Source organism: Macaca thibetana, chromosome 6, assembly GCF_024542745.1.
Source record: "Macaca thibetana thibetana isolate TM-01 chromosome 6, ASM2454274v1, whole genome shotgun sequence".
Classification (NCBI taxonomy): Eukaryota; Metazoa; Chordata; class Mammalia; order Primates; family Cercopithecidae; genus Macaca; species Macaca thibetana.
The window spans coordinates 42,062,618-42,089,675 of NC_065583.1; the positions used below are offsets into that span (position 1 = coordinate 42,062,618).

Below are 27,058 nucleotides of genomic sequence, written 5' to 3' on the forward strand. Positions count from 1 at the left end.
CCCCAAGCTCTCAAGAGCACGGGACTGACTATTCACCCTCCAGGAATAGTGCCTGCCAGGAGGGTCAGGAGCTGCAGGGCCTAAGGAAGACTGGGAATGGTCCTGAGGCCTGAAAAAAGACCCCAGTCGGTACCAAGTGGCCCCACACCCACCTGAGCCAGGCTGCCTCTGCCCCTCAACAGGCTGTGCAACCTCGCAGGGCCTTAACTGACCCTTCTGTAAAATAGGAGCACATGAGCCCTATGCCCCCACATTGAGTGCTAACCCAGTGCCAGGCACTAGGATAGACAGGAGATACCATGGACCCCATGGTTTAACAAAGTCTGTGCAGAGAACCCTGAGCGCTCAGTCAATGGGTAAAGTGCTGGGGAGCAGTACCCGGAGGGCTTCTTGGAGGAGGTGAGGTGGGAGGAGGAAATGCCTCTCCTCTGACTCCATAACCAGCCCACACAGGATGCTCAGGAGTGGGTGTGGTCCACTTAAACCCAAGACTGGGGTTGGACCTTGAAGAAACCCAGAACTACAGACCACATGGGAGTGACAGGGATGCAAAGTGCCCAGCTCAGCCTGCCCATGATGCTCCCTTTGATCCTGAACAGCTATGGGAGGTGAGGCATACTAAACTGAGCAGGGCCCACCTGGCCCCTGGAAATCCTGAAGGTGAGGGAACACATGAAACAAGTCGGAAGGTAAATGCTGGGTGGCCTGACTCCCTTGGAGCAGGGCTCAGGGTCTCACAAATATCATCTCTTGTATCCTTCAGTTCCTCTGACACATGCACCAGGCTCCCCTCTCAAAACCTGGTCCTCAGGCCCCAGCCACAGCACAGTCCCAGTCAGCTCGCTGCTCTCCCACCCAGCCTGCCTCCAGTGGGCAGTGAAACAGCCCGTGCCAGGGCCAGCACCACTTCAAGTGGTTATGCATCCCTGCACCTCTCCGCAGCTCTCTAAATGGCATCTATGATCATCCCCATTTCCCGGATGAGCAAAATGAGGCTTAGAGAAGCTAAGGGACCTGCCCAACACCACATAGCTCAGGAGGGCCCACGTTCCTCATCTTGCTGGCCTCTTTGTGGCTCAGTATCCTTGACCTGTCCCAGGCCTGGCCATTCTTGCCCCAACCCTGACCCTTCTCCTGTCTAGACAAAGACCACACCAAAGCCCACACTCCTCCAGAAACTAGGACTTGATCCGGCCGAGGCTTGTGGTCAGAAGACCCACAGGAGGTCCAGGAGGTAGTGGGGGTGTCTGTGTACCCTGAGACCCCTGGGGCATGGGGGTCTTCTGAGGCTTGGATGGGGTAGTAGGGGAAGCTCCCACAGGCACACACAGGGATGGGGGTGATGGGGGTGAGGGGGCTGGCCATATTCTGTGGCTTCCTTCCTGGGAAGAGTCAACTTCAAGGCCCCTATCACCCATACTTGGGAGGAGGCCGCCCATGGGATTCTGAAGCTGGGGCACACATCCTCTGGAAATGAGACCAAGTTCTACCTGCCCCTGCTCCACCCTGCTGGAGGACACTGCTGAGGAGCCGGGCAAGGCTCACCCTCTCCGAGCCTCAGTGGCTTCATCTGCACACTGGCCCGATAATGTCCTTTGAGCGCTTTGAAAAAGTTTTTGAGAATAGGTTTAGAGGTTTTCCTTGAGAAAAGGGGTTTGGAAGAACTGGTCTATTTTCGGCTGGGGGCACTTTGGACACTGGGGTCAGTGTACCATAGCAGCTTGAAAATGGCTTGTTGAACACACAAACAAGTGGCCAAGTTCTTATCCTCAGCAGGTCTGGTCAACAAATCCTTCCCAGGTGCCGACTCTGGGCCAGGACACTGGTCTGCCCTTTGCTCCTCGCTGTCCATCTACCTGTCTCAGGGCTGCCCAGCCAGGTCACTGGGGTCCCTCTCCCCAGCCTGCCCGGAAGCTGTACATCTCCAGTGGGTCAGCACTGACGTCAGCAAGACTGGCCGGGCGTGGAGCCCGCCACCTCCGGAACCGCCAATTAATTAACTTTTTCAAATTAATTTCCCAAGCAAAATTCCATAATTACATCTGTCTCCATCAGTCCAAGCTGGGCAGGCAAGAGGACCCTGCAATGAGATGGAATGTGGTGTAAGGGGGTGGCCATACCAGCCCTGGGGCCAGGTCAGAGAGGCCACTGGGGGTTAGGTTTCACTACAGTCGGGCACTGGCCTGGCATCCTTATGGATCCTATCTGGGAAGGGAGGAGGCTGAGAGATTAGAGCATTCCAGCAAGAAGGTGGGGGCTCAGGGAGACCCATGGTCAGCCCAGCTCATTGGGATGCCCCATCCCCCACCCCATTGCCCCTAAACCACAGCGGGTCTTGGCATGGCCCAGTAGCAGCACAGGCACCGCGAGGCTGAGAAGGCCGCGGCTGCGGCGTTCTAATTTCCCAAAGGGGCTGAGATTAATTAGCTCACACACAGGCGCAGAGAGGGAGAGGAGAGTGGGAGCAGGAGCGGGCAGCATCAGGCGAGGAGCTGGCTGGCACTCCCCCCTGCCCGCCCGGCAGGCAGTCGGCGGCCTTGACAGCCTGGGTGCTCTGAAGGTCAGTGGCCAAGCTGGCTGAGCCAGCAGATTGGCACTGTCTCCTTCCCAGAATCCTCAAGACCAAGGCTGGGGTACAATGACCAGGAGGATAGTCTGGGGGGGAGGCGCTCCGCTGTCACCACCCTCTGTCGGTTCTGTGCCAGGTGCTCTGTCCACATCATCTTGATTGATGCTCACAGCAACCCACAGAAGTAGGCAACATGATTCTCCCGTTTCGCAGATGAGGACACTGAGGCTCAGAGCTGAGTGGGGCACTGGTGTGGGTCAAGGTCAAGCAAGTGTGGACAGTGGAGGCGACGCTGAAATGCAGGCTGGCCCAACTCTATAGCCCACCCTTCTTCCCCTGGACCCCCGTGCAGGTGTGAGGGCTACAGGAGCTCTGGGCCTGGGGAACTGGAACACCAGTCACAAAGCTCCTAAGTGTGTGTCTGCAGGGAATGGACTTACCCCTGCTTCAGAGAATGTGCAGGGCAGACTTGCACAGTCATTTCACAGATGAAGAAACTGAGACCAGAAAGGGGAAATGACCTGAGGCTGGGACCAGCCCGTAGTAAAGTCAACCCGACGAAGTGAACTTTAGTGAGCCCTGACCCAGGGCCATGCAGCGCCTGGTGCTAAGTGACACACGGACCATGGGATAGGGGGTCATTGTGGCTATGTCCCTGTATACCAAAGAGGAAGTGCCAGCTCAAGGGCACTTGCTCAACTCCTCCCTGAAGGGTGCCCAGGAGAGGGAAATGGAGCCCCGGGGGAGAGGGTGGAGAAGGTAAGCAACCCTGACCAGGCCCCGAGGCAGCTTCCCCGGACCTAACCATGGATTTTCCCAGAACCTGTCTACAGAAGAACCCAGAAACCCCAAGGGGCATCCATCTGCTCCCCAGGGGTCCCCCGCCCACCCACCCGCCCTCTCCCCTGGAGTTAAGGGGTTAGGTTAGCAGTTCCAAGGCTCTTAGGTTCAAACCTGGACAGTGCCTTGAGATACCAGAGGGTCCTAGGAGAGTTAAGGTGCTGGGCATGGGGGAGGGGGCTGGCTCAACTAGAACACTACGCATCTTGTGTGTAATGGGGCAAGGGGAGCCCCTCATCTCAGAGACACAGGCTCAGGCCATGTCAGGGTCCAAGTAGGCTTTGGAGTAGGGATTCCTGTCCTAGCTCTGCTGTCTCCAGCCTAGGTGACCTTAGACAGGTTGCTGACCCTCGCTGAGCCCAACCGCTAGCCACCGAAATGCAGCTGCTGACAGCCCCCACCTCGTCAGGTCCTGGAGAGAACCTATGTGAAGGGGTCACTGTAAGGTCCCCATGCAGTAGGTGCTCAACTAAGGATAGCTGTGTTGTTGTTTTTATTGTCATCATCTGCCAGCATAAGCGTGAACGTCACGGACAAGTCAGGCCAGGCGTGTTGGGTAAGCCAGGTCATGGCCCCGGTTCTCTCACCGTTTGCTTTTGAGCTCTGAGGCAATCCTTCATGCCTCAGTTTCCCCAGCCCCAAATACAGCGCATTCCCCCTCTAGCCTGCAGGACCATGGGGAGATGGACATGTGGTAGAAGCCTGAAGGTTACAATGAGGGTAGCACCCCACTGGTCAGGCTTGCATCTCCTCTTCTGCCCAAAGGAAGAAGGCCTACCTACACTTCTGGACAGCCTTTCCTCCTACCTCCCTGGCCCTCAGCCCTGCCTGCTCATGTTGGCTCTTCTTACATCTCCCACAGCCCTGTCAGCCCTCACAAATGCACATCCCAAGCCTCTCGCTACCCTGCAAAGGCTCCATTTGCCACCTGGAAGTCCCTGCTCAAGTCTAACTTGTAGACTTGCTGTGTGAGTGTAGGGGGTGGGAGACAGAAATCCTTGAAACTACAGTCGGCTCTCTGTTCCCTCTGATATTAGGAAGCCTCCAGGATTTTCCACCCAAGGACCATGGGTTCCTCTGCCCTAGGTCCAACCCATTCCCATCCCTCCCCGCAACCCCTGGCCCCCAGCTCAGCCTCTTCACTCAGGTACCTCATCATCTCCATCTGAGAACAGCCCTAGAAAAGGCTAAAGCCAAGACCTAATTAAGGAGCCCTTGTTATGGGATGCCACCCCCAGAAAAATGCCAGCTCTAGCGGAGCAGGTGGAGGGGCACACTCGCTTGGAGATCCACATGTGACATAATGAGAACTGATGACAACACACCCCACCCTCTACTTCAGGTCCTGCAGCTTTGAGACAGAGATGAGAGTCATACCAATCTCACAGGTGACAAACATGAGGTCAGAGAGGTGAGCAGACTTGCCCATGATTACACAGCAGGCAGTGACCAATCCAGGTGTGGAGCCCAGGCCTGTCCAACTCCAGAGTCCGTGGCACAGGGGCATCCAGTTTCCTGACTGGCCACTGCTATTTGTGTCCCTCAGGATGCTTGGGTCCCTCTCTCCTCCTCAACCACGGCCCAGTCCTTTATGGAGACCTGTGTGGCCAGGAGGAGGGAGCCCAACTGGGCCTGAGTCCTTATAGTCATATGCCCTTTGACCACTGCTAGGCTGTCTCAGTACTGTAGGCCCAGAATGACCTGTAGTCTGGGTGTTAGGAGACTGTGTCCAAAGCCCTTCATGACCATGAAGCCATTCCCATCAGACTCACTTCTGTCATCTGAAAAATCGCTTTTTTGGCAGCATATGGAAAATGGGTATACCCTTATTTCTGCCCAGTGCGAGGAAGGCAGGTCCCAACCCCAAAGTGGGGCAGAGGCTTAAAAAGGCTCCCTGAGGGCATATCCTCTGCTCTCAGCACCCCAGGACTCCCTTATACACAAGCCAGCTCTCTACCCATTTTGCAGGGCTGTAGACTTAAGAACCAGGGCCATGGCCAAAATCTAAGTGGGGACACTGGATAATGAGGGCCTTGGCAACTAAGGGAACAGAGAGAAGCAGGTGTGTGGTAAGCAGGGAAGGTGGGCAGAAAGACTCCTGGGTCCATTTGATCAGAGGTATCATTCTTCCCCCATCTCTGGCACACCCCTGCCACCTCCCAAGGACCCCATGCCCTGGGTCTGGGAACCAGCCGGCCACTTAGTGGTCCTGGGGAAATCGACTTTCCCTGGCACTCCCTCTCCAGCCTTTCCTTTTCCCAGCTCCCCTATATCCCTCCCCCATGTACCCAACCCACTCTGCCTGAGGGCAGGTGGGTTTAACACTCTCATGCCTAATACTTGGGCCTCCTCCCCAGAGGGCAGAGCCAGGTTTGCTATGGGAACAAACCATCTCCACCTCCCGACCCACACCTTGTAGAACCCGGTGGACACAACATGGCTGAAGGCCAGGCCTCTTCTGTGTAAGCCTAAACACAGGGCGTCTGGGGGAGCAGAGCCCTGACCACAGCAGGTGTGCCTGTGTGTGCCAGTGCCCTGGCCCACCCAATGGCATCATCTGGGGGTAAGCTATGGCCTGAGAATGATCAGACCCCAGCGTGTGGGGCCAATGGGGTGAGAGTGGCCTCCTCGCAGGGGGCACACCCGTGTGTGCCTGTGTATGTGCATTCGCCTAGGTATGTGCTGGTGTGTGTGTGCGCCAGAGGCTGGGCTGTGGCTGGAACCATGAGTGTGCTTCTGGAGCGCCACATGGGAGCTGTGTGTGCATGGTGCATGTGACCGAGTCTGTACCATGCGTGTCGGCTGGGTGTGCTGAGTCGTGTGGAACTACGTGTGCTGCAAGTGACTGTGTCTGTCCTAAGTGTGTGCCCGGCTGTGCCGCGTGTGGGGTGCGTGAGTGTGCACTCTCCCTGCCAGGCCGCAGGGCCTCTTGGGGCTGCTGGGGATGGGGTGACTCACGTCTCCTGAGCTAATCCTGCCGCCCGCCCGCCCAGCTCACCCTGCTCTGCTGGGCTGATGGCCGCCAGCACAAGAGGTGGGGGGGTGGCGCGGGCAGCCACGGCGGGGAGGCTGGCTTGATAAATAACCTGCTGCTTCCCCAGGCCTCTGAGAAGGGGAGGCTGCAGCATGGGGAGGAGCATGAGGGCGGAGGTGGGGGAGGCTGTCCTGGCCCCCTAGGCTCCGGATGCCCTGGCCCCCTCGGCCCAGGCTGAGGCTCCGGGGTTCCTGTTTCATCGAAACCTGAGCTGGGAAAAGCCTATCGGGTCATCTTGCCTGTCCCGCCGGCCACCAGGCCCAGGCAAGCTGCCCCTCAGGGGACAGGCCCGCAGCCTGGCCTCCCAGCCAGTGGGTGGTTGGGTGGGGGGAGGATATTTCTGTCCAGACTAAATGCAGCTCTAGGCCTCTGTCTGTGTACCCCCCCCACCCCAGCAGCTGCTCCCAGAGGCGCCCTGGCTCTGCAGGGCTGACTAAATATAGGCCCCCCACCCCAGCAAACCCCCCATGTTCACCAATTCCCAGCGGCCCCACCCACATGAGGCTCCACCCACATACCCCCCCCTACCCCAACCAGAGGGGAAGGCTGAGGAGCCCACTGTGTGAGCTTGGGGCAGCGGATCCCCCTCTCTGGGCTCTCAAGCTACAAAAAAACAAGCATTTCTCAGCTCTGGGCCCTGCCCTACCTAATGGGTGCTTTTGGAGTATAGACCACAAAGGTGACTGGGTTGGGGTCTTCGCATAGGAGATAAGGGCTGAGGTCCCCTCCCCAGAGCACCCCAAGCGCCTTTAGGCTTATAAACACGGCCCCTCCATCCTGCCCATTCTTTGCCCAGGCCGGGCAATACCAGGCTTCTCCAATCTGCCCTGGCCGGATCCTGGCCAGGAAACAAGTTGTGCCAGGCTTGGGGTGGAGGGGCGGGAGCATGACAGCTGCTATTTCCTGGAGGCCACGGTCGGGCACAACCCGGATTCCTGCCTGGCTCCACACTCCACCAGAGCCTCTTCCAGGCTGCAGGCCCTCCACAAGGCACCCCCTTCCCCGTGTCAGAGCTATTATCAGACCCCACAGGATCATCCCACTCCTCTCACTGCACTGGCACAGGCAGGAGGAAGGTGCGTGAATGCAGCTCGCCTCTAGGACTGGGGAGAGGTGGTCTCTGCAGGGTTCCACAGACTGAGAGGCAGCCCCAGCTTCCCTCCTCCTGCCTGCCTGCCCACCCGGCTGCTTCCCCCAGCCCCACACGCACCAAATTCCCCACATGCCTGTCTGTCTCTGACAGCTCGCGCAAATACTTGGCTGCGCGGGCACCCGCTGTTCTGAGCCTGCTGCGCCTCCTCCCTGCCTTCCCGGGGGGCTCTGCAGACGCAGCCAGAGATGGGAGGGGGCCAGAGTCAAGAAGCTCAGTGGGCAGTGGGAGAAAGCAAGGGCAGGAGGGACCAGCCTCAATGCAGCAGCACCACCCCCATCCCCCGGGGCCTGAGGGACCTGGGAGGCCACAGAGAGCCAGCCCAGGCGGGGCAGCAGCTGCCGACACCCCCGCTGCCCCCCGACACCCCTGTTGCCCCCCGGAACTTCCCAGGAGGACCTTCCGGAGGCCTCCCACTTGCCTCGGCTGATGAAACAGCATCTGCCACCCCCGCGGCGGCAGCTCAGGACAGGGCGGAGGGCACCACAAGGCCCCTAGGGAAGGCTTTGAAATCTGGACCAGGGCCCAGCCCCTCTTGGCAGTCCCAGCCCCCCAGCATAGGCCCAGCCTCAGAGCATGAGGGGTGCATTCCAGCCCTCCTGCAGTGTGCAGGGCACACCCGCCCAGCTGCCAAGCTTGGGATGTCTCCACTTGGACTGGCTGGGGGCCTTATTTGTCCCCACTGCCCTCCTTCCTGCTAGCCTCGTCTCCCTCCCAGGAAACCAGTGGAGGAAACACTTCCTGACAACAGCTGGGATTCTCTGCTGGACACTACGCCTCACTGGCTGGCTCCTTACCTCCCCCCACCTCAGTCCTTCCCTGGGAGTCACCAAATCACACCCCCACCCCACGTCTACAGCAGAGGAATCCTCCCCTCCCGGCCAATCTGCCACTAGCCCCAGCATCTAGGCACAGCACGGGCACTGAATGAATGACCTCATGGGTAACAACCTCCATTCTGCAGATGGGCAAACCAAGGTCAGGGGAGAGCCCAGAGAGCCAGGCCTCCCACACTGTGCTCTTCCTGAAAGGGGCTCACTGCAGGTCCCCTCACTATTCCTTTGCCTCCCAACACACTTTCTGCCTCGGGAGCCAATTGAGCCCTCCCAGGCTTCTGGAGGCATTAGGATGACTCCAAACAGAACCTCTCAGTGTTCTGGGTTCAAATGCCCAGTTAGGCTGCTCTAGATGACGATCCCAACTCTCCCACAGCTCAGCAGTGGTCCTGAAAACAATCCCAAGGTATTGTCATGGTGACGTTAGACCTTGAATAAAGCCTCCTCTCCCCATTGCACAGATGGGGCTGCTGAGGACCCCAAGGGAGGGGGAGCTGCAGGCGGCCATGAGTCAGAGGGGGAGCTGGGAAGCTGCCCGGCCCTGCCGGCTGTTGCTGGAAGCAACAGCCTGCATTTCCTCCTCACGCTGGTGCCTCGGGAAGCGTGGGCAGCGGGCGGCGGGCACCGCCGAGAGGACCCCTCCTGTGCCTGTGGGCCAGCCACATCCCCTCACTGCCTGACTGGGCCCACAGCCCACTCTCCACGCCGGCTAGAGTTCCAGAGAGGGGCTGGCTAGGGGCAGAACAGGCATTTCTGTCCCAGGTATGGGCTCATGTCACCTGAGGGCACCAGGCCCTGTGACCTCAGGGCAGCCTGACCCCTAGAGCTTTAATGTCCCCTGGCATCAAACAAGGAGACTGAAACATGACCATTTACACTTCCTTCTAGCAGCAAAATCCATGGTTCTGTGACTCCAGAATCCCAACAAGAATCCTGACTTGAAAAATGCCTCCATTCCAAGCATTCTATAATTCTAGACTCCCATGACTAAGAAATTCTAGGTCACCAAGATCTGACACCCCCAGGAAGAAAGGGGACCAGGTCCACTTCTGCCTACTGCTATGAGGCCAGTTAACTAATTTCCCATCTAGCTCTGGGGGAGGTGGGCCAGGCAGGAGAGGGGCTGGGTCTCTCTCATCAGAGTCAGCAGGAACTGGCATGAAGCTGTGTGGGGCCCCTGGCCCGGACAGAAACTGGTCTAGTCCTAGGGGACAGGCCACCTCCTCCTGGCACACACAGCCACTAATGCCACAGATGTCAGGAAGTCAGCCCGCACCAGAGAGAGTGAGAGAGTGGGTGGCGGGGGGTTTGCATGCCTGCACCCCATCCTGTGGCTAGGAGGGAGGGAGGGCGGGCGTCAGGTCAGGGCTGGTCTCTCTGCTTCTCAGGTTCCAAGCCAAGCTCCACGCTTTATCTTCCTGTCTTCACCACCCACTGCTTCCTCCTTCCCGCCACAGTCCCCTCACCTCCCAGGCCAGTTCCAGCCCAGGCCAGCTGGCAGCCAGCCAGGGCAAAGGCTCCCAAGCCCATCTGACAGATGGAAAAATTGTGGTCCATGAAGAAGATAGGACCTGCCCCACTGGCTTGGCTCAGCAGCCTGTTGCTCTCTGGTCACATCTCTCCGCCTTGCCCCCACCTTGCTTCCCAGAATCCTCCACAGGGCCAGTGGGTCTCCACATGCCAGCCTGTCCACCAGCACACCCCCATCCCAGTGTCCCCTGACAGTACTCATCCTCACCACCAGTCATCCAGTCATTCATTCATCCACTTTTATCCACCCAACTAGCCTATCAGCCCATCTCCCCACCACATCTGGCCCATTGCCAAGGGTTATGGGGGCCTCAAAGAGGAAAGAGCAAGGCCTGTGCCCAGCAAGCATTTAAGGAGTCCCTTCTGTGTGCCAGGTAGTGTGGAAGGTTCAGGAAGCAGCATACAAAGGCCAACAGCCTGTCAAGGGCTCTGCCAGGACTCCATCCCACTAGACAGTGGCAAGCCACAAACTCCCAAGGCCTCAGTTTCCTCATCTGTATATGGGGATGCTAACAATACACATCTGTCCCAGGTACGGGCTCATGTCACCCGAGGCTACTATGGGGATGAAAAAAGGTGAAAGTCAGAAAGCTGTTAACATGGTGCCTGCCACAGAGAGAACTTTTGTTGGGCTACCCATTATCACTGACTTTGTTACAATCTATTCTAACAATAGCAGTTGGCCAGCGCAGTGGCTCACGCCTGTAATCCCAGCACTTCGGGAGGCCAAGGCAGGTAAATCACTTGAGGTCAGGAGTTCGAGACCAGCCTGGCCAACGTGGAGAAACCCCGTGTCTACTAAAAATACAAAAATTAGGCGGGTGTGGTGGCGCGCGCCTGTAATCCCAGCTACTCCGGAGGCTGAGGCAGGAGAACTGCCTGAACCCAGGAGGCAGGGGTTGCAGTGAGCCGAGATGGTGCCATTGTACTCCAGCCTGGGTGACAGAGTGAGACTCCATCTCAAGAAAAAAAAAAAAAAAAGACAAAAAAAATAGCAGTTAACAGTTGGGGGCCACAACTGATTACAGCAGCAGCTAAAGTTCTTCAAACACTTATTTGGTGCCAGGCACTGAGGGTACAAGAAGAATCACTGCCATATCCCATTGCAAGGCTGGCAAGGAGCAGGCTCAAAAAGCCCCAATAAGCATCTGATGAATGAGGGGATCAATGACAGGAGGCATAGCCCTGCCTCCAAGGAAGGTATAAGCCAGCATGTTTTCATGGGTGAGTGTGTCTTTCTGCACACACGTGTGTGTGTATAAGCAGGTGTGTTACACATACGTATGTATGCCTGTGTGAGAGACCTGGGGATCCAGTGATGCCAGGAGCACAGCCACTCAAGCCCACTCAGGCCCCCAGCTGACATTACCCCTGCCAGTGATCACAGCAGAGCTGAAAGGACTGTGGCAAGAGCAGGGGCCAGGTCCATGGAGAGAGGCCTGGAAAGATGCTTTGCATAGTTCTGGCCATCGGATTACAGGCCCAGCCTAGGCCCCTACTTAGGGGTATAGGGGCCACTAGGTGTTGCCCCACAGGAACCCAGGCCCCCAGTGCCCGAACATTACGCCCGTACTGGCATGGCACACAAGTGTTCCTGCTGGCAGGCTGGGCACGTCTGAGGAGGTCAGAAAAGGTCACAGGCGAGGGAGGGAGTGGTGGGTCCAAGGGTGATGTGGGGTGTGCCAGACAGGGGAAGGTGGGTACAGGGCTCCCCGGGGGCCACCAGGCAGGCCTGGCTCTGCCCTGCTGGGGCCGGCAGCTGGAGGGGAGTAAATATAGCTGGGGCGTCCCGGCCACATTCCTGGGAGGCCAGTGAGGCCCGCCTGCCCGCTGCTCTAAGCAGAGCGCAGCAGCCAGGGCCCAGAGCCGCCACTGCCCTCTTCCCAAACAAACAGAAAAATAAATAAAACCAGCTCTCACGGCCGGCCGGCACAGCCGGTGGGGGAGGGGGCAGGAAGGGATGGACAGGGGTTGGCGGGGTGGACAGGCAGGCGGACCAGTTGCCGCGGTTTCTGTTCCACTGGGAAGGAGGAGGCCAACAAAAGAGGAAAATGGAGGAAAAGGGCAGGGAGATGGTCAGAGATGTCAGCGAAGGGGAGAGAATCCCGAAGAGATGAAGGGTGTCACAAGGAGAGGTGTGGGGGAGGTAGGTCAGGAGGGACAGGGAAAGTGTCAGGGGCGGGCACAGTGGGGGACAGTTAGGGCAGAGGCAGCCTCTGGGTCAGTCATTCAGCAGCAGGGATGCCCCAGGGGGCGGGTGGCAGGCAGAGACAAAGGGGGCTGTGTGGGCTGGGGCAGGGGGCCGGCTTGAAGGGCCATTAAATATTAAAGAGCTAGGCCAGTGAGTGACAGAGGTCATAGGAAGCAGGAGACTAGCCGAGGAGCGATGGGAGACCCTGAGGCGGAGGGCTGCCCCACCTCTGGCCTGTCTCTCCACCACCTCCATCATAGCCAGTCTCCTGCGATGGAGGGACAGGCTGAGGGTGGGAGGGGCTGTGGGGATTAGTGATGGCAGGGAGACCTCTGCGGTTCCCTCTTCCCTCAGGCTGATCTGGGCACAGCCGGCCTTCCAGAGCTGCCAGCCACCCTATCAAGAAAGCCAGGAGGCCTGTCAACACAGCCGCTGCCATGGCACCTCCTGGGGAAGGAGCGGGAGACATCCAGCTTCTCCTTCCCAGGAAAAATCAGCCAAGCCACCACTTTCCACAGAGACCTGTGGGGAGGGACGACTGGGCCTCACAGCTCAGCTGAGCCAGCAGGTCACCCCCCAGCCCTCCCACCCTACCCCAGCCTGGCGTCATTACTAGCTTCACGACCTTGGTCAGTCCCCTTGTCCCTGAGCCTGTGTCTTCACCAGCTCCACTCCACCCTAGGCTTGGTGTGAGGAAAGAAAGAAGGCAAATAACACCTTGAAAACATACTGAGGCCAAGAATCTGCACGCATCATCCCAGAGAAGGGTACCATGTGCCCCATGGGGTCTGTCCTATTATCAGTCCCATTTTACAGATGGGGAAGAGAAAGTCAGACAAAGTGATGCACCCGCAGTCACACACCTGGTAATCAGCAGAATGGAGACAGAAGTGCTAGGTGTGAGCCACATGTTATTTTCTTAGGATTCACGGGGGATGTGCATTCCTTGTCTCTATAAAAGCCGGTGTTTACTGAATACAGATTGTAGGTGAGCACCTCCCCCTGCCAGGCACTATGCAACCATCTGTGTCCATCTGAAAATGACCTTGTGAGGCAGGCATTCTCTTACTGTCCAATTTCAGAGATTAGGAAACTGAGGTTTGTAGAGATAACACAACTGGCCCAAATGTCATACATCCAGCTAGGCCGTGACATGGCCAGGATTTGGAGTCAGATCTGAAGGACTCTAGAGCCACTGCTCATACACACTTGTCTGGGTGGGGGTTAGGAGGACCTGGTAGGAGTGGAGCTCAGTGGTTCAATTGGCTCCGACAAGGGATACCCAGAAAAGGTCAAAAACAAGGTCACAACTGCTGTGGGGGTTGGGGAAATGGCAACTGTTTTGAGGATGGGAGAGGCAGAGAGCCTGTAGGAGCTCCAGGTGAGGGTACAAGCTAGGGTCCTGGCTAGAGTAATCTGCTTGGTCTACCCAGAGCCCCTGAACCAAGTAACACCGGCCCTGCCCCAGTGTGAGGATACTGAGGCTGACCTAAAAAGGGCCAATGGAGCCCTGTGTTGTTGGTCCCCAGGGTTCTAACCTGTGCTCCGGGGCCAGAGTGCCTGGAACTAATCACCTCTTCAGAGCCCCCAGTGCTGTGGAAGACGGGGCAGGATCCCCCCACTCCCTCCCTCCTAGGCCCTGTGAGCCCAGAGGGAGGCCAGCATCAGAGGCAGGAAATGAAGAAGAATTTGCGATCTAATTGAGCTGGCGGGGGATTAGGCGGCAGAATGCAATTACAGGGGCTGGAGCGGGGCCAGGGGCACTGACACCCCAAGATGTGGCCTGGCCCAGGTGACTTGGCCCAGCCAGTCTCTGGCCAGAGACACGAGACTTGGAGTTGGGAGTATGGGTACAGGCAAAGGTTGGGACCAGACTGCTTCTCAACATATAGAGGACCGCAAGGTTCCAGCTCCACGTGATACCCAGAAGCAAGAAGTTTTCCTGGGAATCCTCCCCCAGGGAACAAGTCTATGGGTTCTCATCTGGGGATTTGGCAGCCAGACTCACATGCTCTCACAGGCTCCATTCATACGTGTGCAAGCATGTGCTTACACTCCCAGGTAAGCCCCATATATCCACATTCACCTGCATAGGGGCAGGTCTCCCAGCCTGGAGACACACAGGCCAGCCCTTTGCTGCCACTGGCTCCACCAAATGGTGGGTTGTGGGGGCACAACCCCTCCCTCAAGAAAACCCACCCATGACCTTAAAATCCTTTTATTCCCGTAATCACATGCTACCATTGCCGTGGATATACGCTGTCACCCTGGCCCTGTCTCCCTCTGTGGCTTCCAAAACTCCCAGCAGGCAGGCAGACGGGGAGGCTGCCCAGTTACTGCTGGGGAGGGAAGGGTTGTAGGGGTTGCAGGGGAAAGGACTGGGTGTGAGAGGTTCAATTCTACACACACACATTCAGGGCCTCAAACAACCAGAGAGGGAGATTCAGTAAGACAGAGATACAGAAAGAGAAAGGAAAACATAGCCAGCCGCCACCGCCACAGACAGAGAGAAACCACTGTCCATACAGCACAGACAGGCCCACTCCCACATTCACAATTCAGACACACTCTACTCAGTCAGATCCCCCAGATTTATAAGCATATACAAAGCACACAGATACACACAAATCACAAATCCAAACTCTCCAAAATTCCAAGCACACACAACTCACAGAATATATTCATTCCCAGATTCACAGGGACATAGCCAATCTTCAGAAATACAATCCCAGATTCACAAACACACATGTACACATACACTACAGATCCACATACTTCTAGATCAGGACAGACACACATGCCCTGATTCATAAATCCATGTATGTTCAGACTCTGAGAAGTCACCCTGAGAAAGACATTCAACACAGAGATTCACAAATACAGACACACGACTTAGAGACACACATGTCCTGAGTCATAAGCACACATCACCCAGATTCCCACATCCCAGAGCAACAGACTAGTGCCACACAGCCTCATCTCTGTCAGCTGACACTGCCTCTGGCTTTAGGGGGCAGGTGGAGGGTTGGAGATTCCTGGGTCTTTGAGGGGGCAGTCCTTTCTCATTGCTCGAATCCAGGAAGGGTGGGCTCAGTGTTGGGGGGAGGTGAGGGGGAGTAAGAGAAAGCAGGAAAAAACTTTAGTGGGATATTCTTGTTGGGCAGTAGCGCGTGAGTAACGGGGGAGGTTTTTTGTGGTCTGGTGAGTTCCAGCTATGAGTGAGAGTTTAACTATTAATACACTTAATCAAGGACACTTCACACACACATACACAGCCACACACACAGCGCCACACACACACACACACACACACACACGCACGCACGCACGCACGCACGCACGCACGCAGCTAGGATGGGACCAGGTGGTGGGGGTAAGAGAGGGAGAGCCCCAGAAAAAAGAAAAGAGGGAAAGCCCCAATCAGGGCCCCAGAGGGCGGGGAAAGGGGGCGGAGCTTCTATCCTGGGCCTGCCTCCAGAGCTGGAGCAGTGATTCATTTGTGCACCACCAGAAGGGTGGGGTTTGATACACAGTAGGTGCTCAATACAAACATATTGGGCCAACAAATGAATAACATATAAAGAGTGGGCAATAATAACAGTAATAACAATGTGTGAACCCCCATCGTTGTTCAATTAGAGCATGCCCCAGAGCATCATGCTTGTTAATTCGGACTAAATCGTCAAGCCACCAGACAGGGGCTCTAGGAACCCAGGCTTGGGTCTGGCTCACCCGTATTCCCTCATTTCTCCACCCTATCCTGCAACCTGGAAAGTCAGCCCAGCCCACATCCCTCTCTCCCTCCTGGCAAGACCCCCTCCATTCCATCCTCCCATAAACAACAAGGTGCAGTCACTCCTAAAGAAGGCAGGGTAGGCCGGGCGCGGTGGCTCAAGCCTGTAATCCCAGCACTTTGGGAGGCCGAGACGGGCGAATCACGAGTTCAGGAGATCGAGACCATCCTGGCTAACACGGTGAAACCCAGTCTCTACTAAAATACAAAAAAAATTAGCCGGGCGAGGTGGCGGGCGCCTGTACTCCCAGCTACTCGGGAGGCTGAGGCAGGAGAATGGCGTGAACCCGGGAGGCGGGGCTTGCAGTGAGCTGAGATCCGGCCACTGCACTCCAGCCTGGGCAACAGAGCCAGACTCCGTCTCAAAAAAAAAAAAAAAAAAAGAAGGCAGGCAGGGTATTTAATTCCCCTGGACTTGTTTCTTCACCCAGATACAAACCTGCCCCCACACTCCTATGGGTCTCAGTTTCACATGTGCCAAATGGGTAGGAGGCAGGCAGAGCTGGAAAGCGGCAGCAAGAGTTTAGGGTCACAGTGGGAACCCTTGGAACATGGGCCTTTGCTGGCCAGGGCCCTGGATGTAGAATCCTCCCCTCCCCTTCCCCCACCCACCCCAGCCCAGCCCAGCCCAGCCCAGCCCAGCCCAGCCGGGTGGACATTCCAGGCCTCACGTGATAAAGACGAGGCCACTGGCCCTCGGGTAAGTCAACAGGCTCTGTCGCGGGAGAGATAGGAGGCCCTGGCCAGGGTCACCTGCTGAGCGGCGAAAACAGCCAGGACCAGATACACACATAAATAAGGCACCAACCCGACAGCCAGCCTGCCAAGGGTCTGTCTTCTGCAGAGGCTCACCTTGGAAAGGGAGGTGGCATGGAGAGGGAGGCCAAGGCTGACTAGGGACGTCCCTGGGAAAGACCCAGCTCCTGCGCGGATGAGGGGTAGGGGGGTTCTACCCAAGTTCCGGGGGCTGGCTGGGAACTCAGAGGCCAACCTCCCTCAGCTGTTCCCATCTCTTCCCAGGGCAAAAATCAAACCGTCACCCCCTCTCCCTCCTCCCCAAGGAGAGGACAATTTCCGTTCTGGGAGGGGGGTGACAGCTGCAGAGCGAGCCACTCCCCACCCCCCCAAGCTCCAGCCTGACTCTCATCTAGGGAAACTGCTAAATCAACAATACGCAGTTACGGGTAGGTAGCCCGCCGGCCTGAGTCTCCCCGCACGGCTCTCAGAAAGGGGTTTAGAGGGGGCTTCGGTCTCAGTTCCCGGTTTTCTAGTGGCGGTTGGAAACCAAGGCACGGGCGTCTTTCAGGAGGGCGACCAGGTGACGCTTAGGCCAGAGGCCCCCCAAAACGTCCAATTTAAATACTCCCAACTGCAAAGGACAGACGCCCCCCACCCCACGGGCTGGGGCAGCTGAGGTGGCGCCGGGCGTTCAAATCGCGCTCCAAACAAGTCCGCAGCGACTGCGCTCGCAGCCCCCGCCAGGCGGCCCCAGCGGAAAACTTGAAAGGGACTCTGTTTGCCGGCGGCCCTGGGGCGGCTCCGGCGGGGGCGAGGGCCGAGCGATCGCACACTCGCCCCCTCCCCAACACTTCCAAAGAAAATGCGGGGGGCGGGGACAGGGCCCACCACAAATCCAAGGGCTCCAAATAGCGCCCGCCGCGCGGGGAAAGGCGGGGGTCAGGAGTCTGGTCCGCCGGCCACCCCCTTAGCTCCCCTCCCCCCAGCGCCGATCCGAAGACGCGACTCTCTCAGACCACCCAAGGTCCAGGGGGCAAAGTAGGGCGCGGTTGCCAAACCTTCAGACCCCTGTCGCGGGAGACTTCAGGGAGCGGGTCTTTCCGAATGAGGCACTACAGAACCCCCCAAATTTACTGGTGCTTCCTTGCAGCCGGAGGCACCAGTCCAACTCCGCACACCCCTTCCGATTCCCGGGGGGGAATAAAGAACAAAAAGAGATCTTGCTCCCACTTTGGGCACTTCAGCTCTTCTGACAGGTCCCGAAGGTGGCCCCTCATTTAAAAACCGGGGTCACTCACTTTCCGTCGATCCTACAAATAAACAAAGCCAGGCGCACCCCGCGCTCCCCGCCGGAAAGCAGCCCATTACGGGCGAGGACAACTTCCCCCAGCCAGAAAATTAACACATTCCTCTCGCGGCGGTTCAGCCCCTCACTCCGCTCCGGGGATGCGAAGGGGAGGGGGGCTCAGGCGGAACTTCATGGGTAAATTTGGGGCCGGAGCAGCGTGGCAGGCGCCTGGGACGTACGCCCCCCCACAGTTCCGCAGCTAGAGGAACACCCCCATTCTCCCTCCCAGGCTCTGCACGCTGCTTGGCCCACGCGGGGCTCGGGAGACAGCCCCAAAGACTCCCCAAGGCAGGGAAGGGAGGGAGGGGCCGCGGGGCACCGTGGTGGTGGGGTACTTTGATGGAAAAAAAAGGTCAAACTTCATCAGCCTGCCGGGCACCCCGCGGGCAGCGGGGGCGAGGAGCCGGAGGAGAAATGCAGAAGTAGCCGCCGCCTCTTCCAAGTGGTGGGGGAGGCTCAGTCACGCGTGGTCGAGGGCGCCCAGAGCAGTTAACGTCGCCCCTCAACACAGGGCTGCGAGTGGGGTCTGATGAGGGGAGTGCGCGCCAGAGATCTACAAGCAGCCTCCCCCGCAGGCTGAGCGCCCGCCCAACGCCAAGAGGTGAGGACCCCGGGCGCCCGCCGCCCCAGCGCCGGAGAGCTGGAGTAGTGGCGGGGGGGGGGGCGGCACCACGCAGGGAGCGTCCCAGCCCCACTCCACGGCGCCCAAGCCGCTGTCCCAGACCCTAAAACGCCTCTTTTTGTCTGAACTCAGTGATCTGCGACCGAGCATACTGCGGCTTAGGGAGGCTTGGGTATAGCAGCGGCCACCGAGCGATCACCGGCGCTAGGTCTCCCAGGCTCCCAAGCACCGCGGCTCATGCTGCGGGCGCCCCCCCGCCCCTCCCAAACACGGACCCCTCCTTCCCCGTCCCCGGCTCTCCGCACCTGAACTTAGGGGGAACCCGCGCAGCCAAACTTTCCGCCGACTTGCAGCGAACTCCGGCCCCGGCCGCGCACCGAACCCCGGGGGAGGAGAGGGAGGTAGGCGGGGAAGGGGAGGGGGCCGGCCGCCGGGGGGGTCGAGGGAGGGCCGTGGCCCGACACCTACCGGCTCTCCGAGTCGTCCAAGCCGCCACCGCCGCCGTCGCCGCGAGGCCGAGGGGGAGGGGCGGGGCAGGGAGCCGCGCTCCGCTCTGGGCACCGCCGCCGCGGTGCGCTCCGCTCCAGCAGCCAGCAGTGCCCGGGTCCGGAGCCGGAGTCGCGCCGCCGCGGCTGGCCCGAGGCGGGGAGGGGGGGGAGCCTGCAGCACCTGCCCCTCCTCCCCCTCCCCGCGGCCCAAATTAAAAAACAACAAAAAGCAACTAATCACCCCCGAGCGGAGCGCGGCTCGGCGGGCGGAGGGCTCAGCGTCCGGCGCCCGGACTCAGCAGGCGGCGCGCATGGCTGGGCGCGGGCTGGGCAGGACTGGGACGCGGGGCCCGGCTTCAGGGGGTGAGGCTCTGCCGCTCTTCTCGCTCAGCTCGGGCGCCTGCTCTTGCCGCCAGTGCCGCCTCTGCTGCCGCCGCCTCTACATCCCCGCTCAGGCTCAGCCGCCTCTGCCGCCGCCGCCGCGCGCCCGCCCGAGCAGGAGCTATGAACGCTGCCCGGGGGCTGCCGGCAAAACCCGGACCGGACTCGCCGCTCCCTCCCCCCCGCCAACCCGCCTTCCACCTCGGCTCACTTCCCTCCTCCCGCCGCCTCCCTCCCAGCGCAGCTCGGGCCACTTGGACGCCGCGGGCTCTGAGGCCGGAGCTGCAGCCGCTGCGCCTCGAGCTCCCCGCGCCCTTACGCGGTCCACCCAGGCTCAGCTCCCTGGCGCGCCCTGTCTTCGCCTATTTCCCCCAACTTTACAAAAAAAAAAAAAAAAAAAAAAAAAAAAAAAAAAGGACGACCTCCCCGCTTTGGTGAGGCGGTCTGGGTTTAGAGACGCACCTCCGGGGAAATCTGCTATCTTTCTGTGCCCTCTTCAGCGGGGCCAGAAGCTTCGAGGACCGGGAGGGAGAATTTGGCCGCGACCCCCAGCTCAGGTGCGCGGCGGGCCAGAGATTCCTAGCCTAGGGCTCTTGGGAAGGAGTCGCGTGTTCCAAGACCCCACCCTTCCAAGAGCACCTTAATGGATTCAGTGGGCACTAGGGCCCCGGGAGAAAAGGGGCGGAGATTCCCGTTCCCATTTCTCAGATGAGGAAACTGATGCGAGAAAGGATAGTTTGTCTCTTAGACAGGCACCAGCCTCAACTCTCGAGTCCCGGGGCTAAAATGACTACCTATATTTGGTACCTTGAGACCATGGCCTACGCACTCAAAACCCGAAACAATGCTTGGAACAGCAGCGCTCAATAGGTACTGGTTGAAAGACAGAAGGAAAACTCAGCCTTGCCAGAGTCGGCGCCCAGTGGGGACAGAGTTGGACCCACATATCCCGCTTTCACATCATTGACCCCCCTTCATCTGCTCATCTTGGGCTAATCCTGCTGCTGCAGATGTCTTCACCTCACGTACCCATGGTGCAAGCCCCGGGCTCATATAATCCCAACTGCATATAATCCCAAAGTGGAAGTTTTCTCCAATTCTTTGGGATTCGTGGGGGCGTGTTTGTGCAAGGCCGACTTTCATCTGCGAGGCGAAGAAAACGCGGTCCCCAGACCCGAGCAGGGGAGGGAGAGGGGGAGGACAAGTTGGGGAAGTCAGCCTAGGGTTAAACGTTACAGCCTGAGATCGATTGGGGCCCAGATAACAGGGAGTTAACTGAGGCGATCCGGGCGCCTGCAGCCACAGGCGCGGCCTCGGTGGGAGAAGCGAAACTGTCTCCCACCTCGCTGCTTCCTCTCCTCTGCTCTGCGCAGCCTGGCTGTCTCCGAGGCTGGCGCGAGGGCTGTGGAGCATGGATCTCCTGGCAGCAGCAGCTGGTGCCCACCTTCCACGCCTTCTATATGTGGCCTTGGGGCCTTGACCCAGCCAGAGTGGTGTGGAGGGGGGAGGTGTCAAAGGGCAGAGCTCATCTGGAATGTGTCGCCTCTCTCCCACTCCTGATATCCAAGACCACACGAAGTGACCCTTCCCCAGGTGGACACCTCCTCCCAACCAGTTCCTTCCGAATGCTGAGAAGTGGTCTCCCTTAACTACTATGCCAAGAAATGGCTCCTTTGGGGAGGTGTTTAGTTTCTCTCCTCCTCACCGGCAGCCCTTTTAATGCCTCCCTCCAAACAAACATGCCATGTGAGTAAAAGTAAGGTGCCTGCTATGGAAACCGTTTTAAGATGCCCATCACGCCGGGCGCGGTGGCTCACGCCTGTAATCCCAGCACTTTGGGAGGCCGAGGCGGGCGGATCACAAGGTCAGGAGATCGAGACCACGGTGAAACCCCGTCTCTACTAAAAATACAAAAAATTAGCCGGGCGCGGTTGTGGGCGCCTGTAGTCCCAGCTACTCGGGAGGCTGAGGCAGGAGAATGGCGTGAACCCGGGAGGCGGAGCTTGCAGTGAGCCGAGATCGCGCCACTGCACTCCAGCCTGGGCGACAGAGCGAGACTCCGTCTCAAAAAAAAAAAAAAAAAAAAAAAAAAAAGATGCCCATCACCCCCATAAGATTACTTCTAAACTGCTTAAAGATGGGTATTCTGGGCCTGAGTGTGAGTATCAGGCACTGCGTTGGGCACTGACCGTGCAAGGAAAAAGGAAGCAAAATCCCAGGTGTAGGATCTCCAAGCATTTAACCCACCTCCATCTGCCTTTTCTGGGGAAGCTGAGGCACAGACTGTGAGGGAGGACCTGTTCCCTGGGAGTCAGCAGCAGGTCTCAGAGGGTTAGGATCCATGAAGTGAAACTCTATGCCACAGATCTCCTGAAGCCTAAGGTCAGTACAGGAGTCAGGTCATGCACACCCCCCAAAAAGCTTTATGCTGGGGTCCATGGGGGAGGGTGGGTAGTAATTCCACTTTAGAGAATTGCTATTACCCACTTTTTTTGAGACTCATGCCCCCACCCCCACCCCCAACTCAGGCGGGCAAAGGTCAAGGAGCCACAGGCTGCAATTGAGGAAGGCCAGGTGGTCCCAGTGGTGATGGCTTCCGCAGGGAAGGGGTGTTGACATGTCTGGCCCAGTTTAGACGGTGGATCTTGGAGTTTTCCCTTGCTGGAAATTAACACCTCAGGAGGGAGACCTAGACTCTCACCTATCCAACCCATGTGGGAGCCACAGAGGAAAAGGGCAGAATTGTCCACACAGAAAGTGTTACAGAAACAGAAAATGTCACGTGCAAGCCATCCACAAAGAACTCTCCACCACAGATGCCAATGAGACAAGTGGGGGACATTCAGGAAGGATGGGATGAGGGTCTCTGCCCTTGGGTGAGACTGTCCCCAACACAGCCCCCTTCTCCAAGAAGAAGGGAAGCCTGGTTCACTATTCTCCCACCTCTCCCTACCTCAAAAAGGAGTATTGAAGTCTCACCTTGCTATTAAACTTTTTGCTGAGTTTTTTGAAACAATCAGCCTTCAAGTCAGGAAGAAGTTCCTTCAGTCTCCAGCACCGCTGGGGAAGATGGCCCCTGCATCGCCGGCCTTGTCTTCTAGGGAGGGGTGTGTCCACCCGGGATCCTGGATTGTGCTCTCCTGGATCCTGCTGATAACACCCATGGCTGGTATTTGTGCAGCCCTTACCCTGAGCAGGGCATTGTGCTAAACAGTTAAGGTACATTATCTCATTTAGTCCTTATAGCAGCCCCTGCAATAATGTCATCCCCTTTATTCAGATGAGGAAACTGAAATGAAATTGGCATCAGAGCTGTTCTCGAACCCCTGAGGCCATGTGCTGTTCTAGGGAGGCTTTCCACAGCCTCCAGTGAGGCTCATCTGCTTCACATCCTGCAGTGGTTCCTCACAGACTACCCTACTCAGCCTGGCTTCCCTAATTGGCCCTCTTCCCCACCAGGCCCTGCTGACCAATGCCATTGAACACTGGCAGTTCCCTGACACCCTAAGACTCCTCTCCAGGTTCCCAGAGCTTTGCATGTACCATTCCCTCTGCTAAGATAGGCCTCATCAAGCTCAGCTCATGAACTCCTCATGGAAGACCAGGAGCACATATCACCTGGGAAACGTCTCAGACTGCCACTTCCAGCCTGAGTTCGGGCCATACCTACAGGGCCACCACTAGCCTTTGTACAAATCAGAAAAAGGTACCCACTTTTGGCAGATACAGGAAACCCGAAGGAGGTCACAGACTGCCTTTCAGCTTCCTAGGTCCCTTTGCTAGGTGCCTTTTTGCAGTGCATGTACTGCACAGCTATACTCTGTGGCCTGGCTTTGGGTCCCTCATCTGGCTTTGGGACCTCTCCTATGGCCACAGTGACCACAGTGCACAGAAATAGCTTTTATTTGCTCATCTCACCACTCATCCCCTTGCCACCACCTCCCGCCATGAAAATCCTTTGAAGGTAAGGAGGAGTCCCCTACCTGCCTTGGGCCCGAAGCTTGGCCTCCAAAGAGATACCAGTAATAACAATTGTAGCCAGAATCTTTCTGAGCTCTTGCTTATCAGGGACCATGCTAATTGCTTTTTGAACATAGGCTTATTAAATCCACAGGCTTGGACACCTGTGTGAGGTTACAAAGTAGCAAAACCAGGATTTCAATCCATGCCTTTTCTGAGGCATTTTCCATGACTGCCATTTATCTGCTAATATCTGTCATTGATTAAACATCCAGTGACTGGAAATGGCCACATGGAGAACAGTGTGGGAGTTAGGGTCTCCAATAAAGATGGCCAATCTGGAACTTGGTCTAAGGTTTACCCTTCTTTGGGTACCAGTTCTGTCACCTGTATCACAAAGGATGGGAGCAAGGGCATTTGTGGCTCAAGCCTGTAATCCCAGCACTTTGGGAGGCCGAGACAGGCGGATCACAAGGTCAGGAGATCGAGACCATCCTGGCTAACACGGTGAAACCCCGTCTCTACTAAAAAAATACAAAAAACTAGCTGGGCGAGGTGGCGGGCGCCTGTAGTCCCAGCTACTTGGGAGGCTGAGGCAGGAGAATGGCGTGAACCCAGGAGGCGGAGCTTGCAGTGAGCTGAGATCTGGCCACTGCACTCCAGCCTGGGTGACAGAGCAAGACTCCGTCTCAAAAAAAAAAAAAAAAAAGAAACCCTGCCTGCTGGGGCAGGGCACAGGATAGTGTTCAGTGGGGTCATGCTGAACTGTGACCTCAGCCAAAATCCCAGGGCAGGCTTGGGGGTGCACACACGGGCAGAGGCAGGGAGGAGCCTAACCACACCAGACTGTGGCCCCTGGCCTTTGGGTCTGGGCCCTTATGCACTGACCGCTGGACTTTAGTTCCTCCCCACCCCACCCCCATGACCTCTGAAGGAGCAGAGAGCTGTAAAATGAAAATTCAAAAAGCCAGGTCTCTCAAGTAACCCAGGCTTGCCCACTCCTGAGAATACAGTTTGGTGGCTGATGCCTGGCCTTGACCTGTGTAAACAGAGTGGAAAGGATGAGGACAGAAGGGAGACTCCAGCCCCAGAACAAAATGACTCTGGGGACAGAGGCTGAGAGAGAGCAGGAAGCAAGTCATATTTCCCATTGCCCAGACACAGCTACACGTGTGCCACAGACAACCAAAAACAGCCCTGTTCTCAGGCAGGCACAGGGAACTCAGCCTGTATATGGGATATTGATGGGGAGAGGGACAGTTTGGGGGCTCTCGTGCCCCTGACAATAATCCTTGGCTTCTCTAGGCATAATCATGGTTCAACTCTGTCCTAAGGGAGTGGGACTGAGTGCTCCCAGAGGCCAAAGCTGTGGCTCCAGCCTCCCTGCCCCATTTCAGGAAAAGGGAGGGAGAGCATGGCTGAGAGGTGGGGAGGTAACTGAATGGGGCTTTAGGGGAGGCAGAGGGCACAGTGTCCCAATCTGGAGCCCTACACCTGGAGGAGGGGTGCCCTGGGCAGGAGAAGCCAGCCTGCCCTGAAAGTGCCCTGCCCGACCCAAAGCCTGCAGGCTAGGGTGTGGTGGTGTGGAGGAGGCCTGCTGGAGGAGGCAGGGTGGGGCTCAGCCTCCTCTCTACAAATCTGGTCCTGGAGGGCAGTGCGGGGTCAGAAATGGCCTGCACTGAGACTTCCAAAAATGGCCCAGTCTCTTTCTCTTCAGACCTGGGGCCCCAAGGCCCCAGCTATCACCCCCTACTCTGCCCTCCCCTTCAGACTCCAAGGAATGGGGTGCTCAGACAGTGCTTGGGGGTGGGCCCGGGATGAACTGCTCTTTGAACTGGTGAGACTGGTTCTGTGTCTAGCCGCCTGGGCAGTCACGGGTTGCCCGCCAGGCCTGGGAGGAGGGAGGCCTCTAGAAAGGGCCCCTCGTAAATCGTTAACTCCCAGAGCCCAGCCGCCGCTGGATGCCCTGGGCCCCACCCCCAGTCGTGACTCTGGTACTGAGAAGGCCCATCCCAGCCCAGAAGCCAAAGGTTAGAGGTCAGAGCCAGAGGTCCCAGCACCTGGGCAAGTCCTTCCCCCAGCTAGCAACAGGGAGGGGAGCAGGAGGGCCTTCTTTTGAGATCAACTTTTAATCAAGATTGCAGATTCAGAATCATCCTCGTCTGCCCCCCAGCCTTCCTGCATCCCTGACCTTTGCCTCTCAGGAGAGGCAGGCCTCTGGGTGGGCTTCCTGGGGCAACCCCTGGGCAAGTCCCAATCCCACCAGTCCCTTCTCCTCCTGGAGATAATTATGCCAGTCCCACTCACTCCACCTCAAAGGCGTCACCAGGACTAGAAGGTGAATGAGATGAAGAAAAAAACTACTGTTCGGAATTGGGACAGGACCCTTTGTAGAGGAACTGTGTTAAGTGAACCCTTCACCAGCATGCTAGGTCATCTGTTTAGAAATCTCATTCCCATTTTGCAAATAAGGAAACTGAGGCTTTGAGAGGGGAGTGACTGATTCACCCAGGCTATGGCAGTTGTACAGGAAAGGGCCTGGATTTGGTCCAGTTTTTTGCTATCAAGCTGAGCCTTGAATGGGGTTCAGCCCTCTCCTCAAATTCCTAAGCTACAGGTGTGAGGACACACCCTAAAGGCAGAATGGGCTGGACAACCCCTCTCTCCAACGGAAACACTGTCAGAGGTCCCTGAGATGGGGGCCCATGGGGGAGTGTGTGTGGGCAGGAGACAGTCAATGCCCCCTCCCCCCGCAACCTCTCCAAGCCCCTCCCCGAAGGCAGCACTCCCCCGGGTCACACCCCCCTAGGTGCCACCACAGAGGAGACTTGGTTGCTGTCCCCTACTCCACCCTCAAGAAAAATTCTCCAGACTAATGAGGAGGATTGATGGTGCTACCACCCTTTTCGCTAGGGAGGCATCTCAGAAGCCGAGGAGATGAGAAAAAACAACATCAACTTTTAATCGAGATTGCAGATTCAGAAAAGATTCATAAGTGAAATGATTCCCTAAGGAAATATAAAAAGTTACTTACGGCATTGCTAAATTGGGCATGCTTCAATCAGGGGCTGTTGAGAAATCATTAAGATATACAAGACGATGTTTTAGATACATGTGAGCTCCGTCAGGAGTGCTGGCTATTGCTTCAGCTAGAGAGAGGGGATCTGGCCCTGAGCTGGCTGGCCTCCTGTGTCACCCACTCAATCCAGGGGAAAGAGGAGAAAATGAAGAGAATCCCTACCTGCCAGGCCCCAGAGACCACTGCCCAGAGACTGCAACTGTGTCCAGGGGCCCGGAGACTATAGCAAGGGAGAGTGAAGCACTGGGGCTGTGGTTAGATGGAACTGTTTATTGTTGGAAGTAACTTTTTTCCTCTTTCAAATGGCATAATGGAGAATGGTAGGGCTATAACTATCTACTTCCCTTGAAACACTAAAGAGGGGACACCCCCTTCATATCCCCTGATCCCTTTCCCTGTTCCTTGAGTTGGCCTGAGGAAGTGGGCACCCTACTTGGAGACAGAATTACCAGAATGCACTCTCAGACCTATGCCTGAGATCTTTGTGGGAGGGGCGAGG

General features: G+C 57.4%; 1 protein-coding gene across 4 annotated transcripts in view; it reads right to left on the minus strand.

Annotated features, from left to right (window-relative positions):
- CXXC5 (CXXC finger protein 5) overlaps positions 1–19,261 on the minus strand; it is a 35,784-nt gene extending 16,523 nt beyond the window's left edge. The window contains exons 1-2 of one of the 4 annotated variants that reach the window (XM_050795070.1): positions 18,957–19,016; positions 1,857–2,080 (exon numbers count right to left, since the gene is read on the minus strand). The gene's annotated coding sequence lies outside the window, so the exon portion shown is untranslated. Of the gene's footprint in view, positions 1–1,856; positions 2,081–16,795; positions 17,087–18,956; positions 19,033–19,119 lie in introns of those variants that run through there. The other 3 variants (XM_050795068.1, XM_050795069.1, XM_050795072.1) reach the window with 3 other exon arrangements.
- Positions 19,262–27,058: the final 7,797 nt, after the last annotated feature.